General features: G+C 36.7%; 1 pseudogene; it reads left to right on the plus strand.

Moving 5' to 3' along the window:
- The first annotated feature begins 2,125 nt into the window (after window positions 1-2,125).
- On the plus strand, window positions 2,126-6,414 carry LOC102488618 (transmembrane protein 126A pseudogene; annotated as a pseudogene).
- Window positions 6,415-6,639: the final 225 nt, after the last annotated feature.

The following is a 6,639-nucleotide window of genomic DNA, read 5'->3' on the forward strand; positions in this document are numbered from 1 at the left end:
AAAAAACGAGAACAAACAAACCAAAAAAATTATTGATGATGGCAAATCTACTAGAAAAGTAACATAAAAATATTTTATTAGGGATATTTTCTCCCTTTTCTTTCTGTCCCTATCCCTGGTGAATCCATTCTTCCTTTTTCTCTCTGTCTCTCTATCCCTGGTGAAAGCATGTGTCCTCAGGAAACTAAAAAAGAAACAAACAAATAAACAAACAAAAAAGAAAGAAAAATTGTTTTAAGATGCTCAAAGAACTAAAAGAAGAAAAAATTACATATAAATGAGCTGGAAATATTAATAAAGAGATAAAAGACCTATTAAGAGGAACCAGCAGTTGGTGTAATGGCTATGTTGGCTGGACTCCCATGTAGTCTACCATGGTTTGAGTCCCGGACCCAGTGGCTTAAACTCATACCCAGTGCATGTGTGTGTGTGCCCAAGATCCTGAGAGGAGAATGGAGGAAAAGGGATCACAGCATGGTCATCCTTCCTGGGGGGTGATTTCGTGCTTTCTATCTTTCTGTCTTTCTGGTGAGTACACACACCCTATAACAAAAACTTCTTTAAAAAAAAGATCTAAAAAGAAATCTGGAGATAAAGATATACAAAAATTGAAATGGAAGATTTATTAGATTAGATCAAAGGCAAAGTTGAGCAGGCAGAAGAAAGAATCAACAAACTTGATGATAGGGTGATGGAAATGATCAAGTCTAAGAAACAATAGAAAATAATAAAAAGAAAATTTTAAAAAATTAACAGATCCTAATGGACTTTAAGGACACCCTCAAGCAGACCAACATAAGCGTCATTACAGAAAGAAGCAAAGAGAACAAACAGAATATTTGAAAAAATAATACCTGAAACCTTCACAGATTTGATGAAAATTATAAATAAAAACATCCAAAGAGTTCAATAAATTCCAAATAAGCTGAATTCAAAGAGATCCACACTAAGTAACATTTTAATCAAAGTTTCAAAAGTCCAAGGCAAAGAATTGTGAAAGCAACAAGACAGAAAACAACAAGAAAGAAGTGCTACCATATAGAATAAATCCTTATATAATTAGCAGCAGATTTCTCATTAGAAATTTTAGAGTACATAAGACAATAGGTGATGCATTTAAAATGTTAAAAAAAATTGTCACCTACAAATTTTATATGTAGCTAAATGGTCCTTCAAAAGAGAGTTGAAAATGAAGATTGGACATTATCATATAAATAAAGTTGAAGAAGTTGGTAACCACTTGATCTACTATGTAGGAAATATTCAAGTGAGGGCCAGTTGGTAACATGTTGTTTTAAAAGGTTGAATCCCCCACTGACTGCACAGTTTGAGTTTCAGATCCAGCAGTTTGAAAATCACACCAGGTAGATGTGCATGCATGCCCCAAATCCCCAAAGGAGGGAGAAATAAGAGCTGGGATTGCAGTGTGATCATTTCCCATGGGGTGTTTGCTCACTCTCTCCCTCTCTTTCTCCCACTCCATCTCTCCCAGGCAAGCACATATACCCTCTAGCAAATTTTTTAAAAAAGTATATCATGGTTTCTGGAAAGATTAGTCCGACCAATGGAAGAGATGCAGATAAAAATAGTCAGGAATAATAAGATAAAAGTCCTGAAGGCATTGCCCTTCCCAACGCAATCTCAGCCTGGGAGTGCAAACAGTTTTCCAAAAAGGACCCAAGATGGGCATCTTCCCTGTGTATCCTGCAATTTCCTACATCCCAGTAAAGTATTCCTGATCCCTGGTTGTGCTTTAGCCAGCCCCAGGTTGAGTTTGACCTGATATTATACCTGTTCTACTCTCTGCTTTGAAACATGCAACAAGCAGATGGTGGTGGTAAACACATTTAGGTAATTCTGAAGGCTTATGGAATTTGAAAGCATGGAGACCTCCACTAAGAATTCAAATAATGCATTAAAAAGCCTGGGAGTTTAAGCAGTGACCATCTGCAAGGGTGGAGTGACCACAAAGTGCTTTCATTATAGCAATACCAAGCTGAGAAGGTGGAGTTGTTTCTGTTACAGAGAATATCCATCAGAATGAAACCTAGTGGAACTCCAGAGGTGGGACCACAGAACTATGGAACTATCAGTATGCAGCTTCATCCTTAAAGGATTTGTGAGCATGAGGCTCAGCTGGAAAGAGCTGCACCATGGACCGAGCTGCACCATGGACCGAGCTGCACCATGGACTGAGCCTGTCAAGGCCAGAAAGATAAGGCCTTCTGGTGCTGAAGACTTGATTTTTTTTTTTTCAGTGCATCCTGGATGCAGTAGAAGGAGTCTCAAAATCTAATGTCTGCCACTTGAGTTTCAGACTTGCTTGCACTCCGTTAATATTACCTTCTAGCAGAATAAAAATTCCTACCACATTCTTGTTCCACCATTGTATTTTGAAAGCATGTGACTTGTTTTGAATTCACAGTTTGAGTCTCAGATTGGGATTTAGAATGTGGACTTTGAAGTTAGTGCTATAATGATTCAAAACTTTTGGGAACGTTAGGATGATTTTGAGTGGGGGAAGAGGACAGGGACAAAATGCTATAATTTGATGTCCCCCAAAATCACATGTTGGAATTTGGTTGTGTTTAATCCTGTTATCATATCCCAGTAAGGGACCTTTGGGTGTGGCAAAGTCAGGAAGATAGGTAACTTGGTGAGTGAGTTTTAGTGGACTTATTAGCAGAGGAAATGAAAATAGAAAAAGAGAGAGAAACTCATGGGTACAGACCACACTCGACTCTGCTCTGCTAAATGTTCTGCCTTCCAAAATTCTGTGAAGCCTTTGGACTTTTCTAGGCACCAAAATTATGAGTTTTGAAAATAAACTTATTTCTTTATAAATCACCCAATCTTAGGTATTTCTGTCAACACACAAAAAGCACACAAAGACAACATCCTAAGAGACAGATTGAAATTGGAAAAATGGAAAAAGATATTTCATACAAACGGTAACTGAAAAAGAGCAAAGATGGGTATACTGATATTAGAAAAACAGTCTTAGGTCAAAAAAATTACAAAGCCTGGCTTTGGTGACATAGAGGGTGATATACTGTTCTGCAGTACTAGAAGCCACATAGTCAACTATGGGTTTGTATCCTGAGTTAACTAGAAGCATACCAGGTATGAGTACTTAAGATCCTGACTAGCTGCAGTGTTGAGGGAAGGGAATTTTGGTGTGATAAGCCTTAATGTGGGTACTCTCGCTCATAAAAGAAATAAAATCTATAAACTTTACAAAAGGATTAAGAAAAAAGATTACAAGAGGCAAAGGAAATTGTATAACAATAAAAATACCTATAACACATCATCAAGATATACATAGCAGAGCCTGACAGAATTGAAAGGAAAGTAACAGTTGGTGACTTCAGTATCCTACTTTCAAAAAACATGACTATACAGAAAATATAGAAAGAAATAGAGGAATTAACTAATAAACTCACTACTTGTAACAGACATATGCAGAACATTCTACCCAATCATTGATAGCCACTATGGAAGACAGTAGCATGGCTCCTCAAAAAGTTAAAACAAAAATAAAAATAAGATCCAGTAATTCCACTTTGGGTATATTCTTAGAAGAACTGAAGGCAGAATCTAAGACTTATTTGTACATCCATCTCCATACCAACCTTATTTACTATAGCTACAACTCAAGTAATAGCAAACCATGTGTCCATAAACAGATAAATTAATAAACAAAATGTGTATACAATAGTATATTACTCAGCCCTAAAAAGAAAAGAAATTCTGGCAGATGCTAAACATGGATGAACCATGAGAACATTAGGCTAAGTGAAATTAGCCAATAACAAAAAGACAAATACTGTATGAGTCCACTTATATATAAGCAATGTAGAGTAGTTAAAATCACAGAGACAGAAAATAAAAATATGATCGTCAGGAACTGAGGAACAGAGGTGGGGAAACTCAAGAGTTATTGTTCAATGAACATAGCATCTCGGTTTTTGTAAGAGAAAAGCAGATGACGCATAGTGATGGTTGCATATTCTGAATATATTTAATACACTGAAATGTACACTTAAAATGGTTAAGTGTAAACTTCGTCTAGTTTATCTCAAGAAAAATACATTTTAAATAGCCTAACAAAAGTAATCACCTACATTTTAAATTTTCATTTATTTATTTTTATTTGGCTAGAGAGAGTATGTACTTGCTGAAGAAAGATAAAGAGGGAAAATGAGAAAGCATTACAATAGGGATGGTCATACCACAATTCCTTCTTTCATGGTTTTGGGCATGCCACACAGGCACCCAATGTATTTTTCAACCTACCAAGTTCAGGCCTCAAACTCATCTTCAGAAAGCAGGATCTAGTCTCTTTAACTACTACACTACTGGCTGTGGCCCAGTTTTTATATCTTAAACAAAGATTTGAATTCCAGATTTGGCAGCTTGAAAACCACACAATGCAAGTGTGTGTGCAAGCCCAAAATCCCTGAGGGAGGAAGAAATGGAAGAAAATTGCAGCATGACCATTTCCTTTAGGGGAATTTGTCTCTGTCTCTCTTTCTCTTATCTCCCATGCAAGTGCATGTGCGGCTGAGAAAAACTTAAAAAAAAAAAAAAAAAAAAAAGATAATTCCAAGAGCATTTTTAAGTAAAAAGAATTGAGAAAAATGGGTTACAAAATAAACCACTGTGAGTTATTTAGTAAACATTTACCTGGAATAAGATGCTTTAACAATGGAAATCAGAATGGTTAAAGTCTAGGATTTGGGTGCTACGAGGTTTGTGTTACTTCTTTAAGGTTGTTTCTTATAAATTTTGGTCTATGATATTGCCTTCAAGATCATGGGAATGTGAAGTTAAATCCCAACAAGCTCTGGGCAAATGACAGGCTTGAAAGAGTTAATATTCACATTCTAACTTCCAGGTTTTGGTGTGAAGCTCTCCCTTGAGGGTTGTGAGTACTATGCTCCACATGTGTTTAAATGTTCTCTATAATAATCTCTGGATTTGTCCTTGGTGGGGGCTGGAGGCAGTGGGATTCCAGTAAGGGATTATTGCTAGCATTGTTATTTAAAAAACAGAGTAAACAAATAAGAAATTCACTATAGGGAATGTACTGCCTTGAGCTTTGAGATAGGGGGATTCAAATGGGATTTTCAAAATTATTTTGCTGGTTTTACTAACAGAATAGATGTGGATTTAAACATATAGATATATGCTGAATGGTGTGTTCTAAAGCTATGCCTATGTCTCCTTCCCACCACACCCACAATAAGTGAATCGCTCAATGCACAGGCTACAGTTTAAAAGCCTTTTTATCATTTTTGCCAGTTCATGTGCATTTCGTCTTATTTTATCCCATCCACTCAGTTCAGCTTAATTTCATAAGGGGCGCCCTAAAATTTCCTTGAGATTAGATCATTAACCCCTAGAAGATAGATTTTTAGTAAGTACAAGCAATATTTAACATATTTAAATAGCTAATTTTAATTTCTGCAACTAAATTCACCTACTGCTACACAGTTATGTTATATATAGCCTTTAGATTCCCTTTATCCCAATTTCCTCAAAGAGAAACCGATACTTCATTAAGCAGTTTTCAAATGCCATTTGTCAAGTGTTTAAATAATTTACAAAGCAAATTTATACTTATTACAATATTTAGAAAATGCAGTTAAGTAAATGAAACTCAAAAAAAATTCACCTCTTAAAATTCCACTGTTACTTGTCACGTGTCAGCCAAAGATGGCGGCGCCCAGGCGAGTTGAAGGAAGGTTGCGGTGAGCCATGGCCTGACTGAGGAGGACCCTGCCGAGGCACTGGCTGTGGAGGGGAAAAAAGCGTAAGATGGAAAAATCATGAACCAGATGAAACTATCAAGGAAAACTTAATTTTCAATATCATAACCAGAAAAATTAATCAACTGCCAGAAGCTGAAAGGAATCTGCTGGAACATGGATCAACATATGCTGGACTTACGCAGCTTTCTGTGGCCTGATAGCCAACAGTCTTTTCCTATGCATCTTGAATGTGAGAAAAGCGTCTATAGCTGCTGGTTTACCAATGGCAGTAATCCTATTTTTTACAGCACATGTAACTTACAAAAGTTTTGTCAATTTTCCCTTGAATATAGGTGACTTGAATTGTGAAACCTGTACCATAACAAGGAGTGGATTGGTTGGTCTTGTTTTTGGTGGTCTCTACCCTCTTTTCTTGGCTATGCCTGTGAATGGTGGCCCAGCAGACAGGTATGAATCAACCTTGCTACCAGAGAAAGGAAACATCATAACTTACTGGATAAGAATTTCTAAGCCAATCTTTAGAAAGATATTATTTCCCACTTTGCTCCAGACTGCATTTGCATCATATTTAGGATCTAGACAGTATAAACCACTTATAAAAGTCCTTCAGTTACCTGAACCTGGCCTAGAAAATCAATGATTTTAAGCAAATATGTATACAAATAAACAGGTTAAAAAAAATTTCACTGTTACTATATTCATGTATTTCCTTTTGGCTTTTTTCTCATAAGTAGATAACATGTCATTGTTTTTAAAATGTGGTCTGGGGGTAGCAGGTGGCGTGGTGGTTAAGGGTGCTGGACTCTCACATGGCCGACCACGGCTCAAGTCCTGAACCTGGTGGCTTGTTTTCTCATGTTCTCTC

The sequence above is a fragment of the Tupaia chinensis genome, unplaced genomic scaffold (assembly GCF_000334495.1).
Source record: "Tupaia chinensis unplaced genomic scaffold, TupChi_1.0 Scaffold000689_1, whole genome shotgun sequence".
Classification (NCBI taxonomy): Eukaryota; Metazoa; Chordata; class Mammalia; order Scandentia; family Tupaiidae; genus Tupaia; species Tupaia belangeri.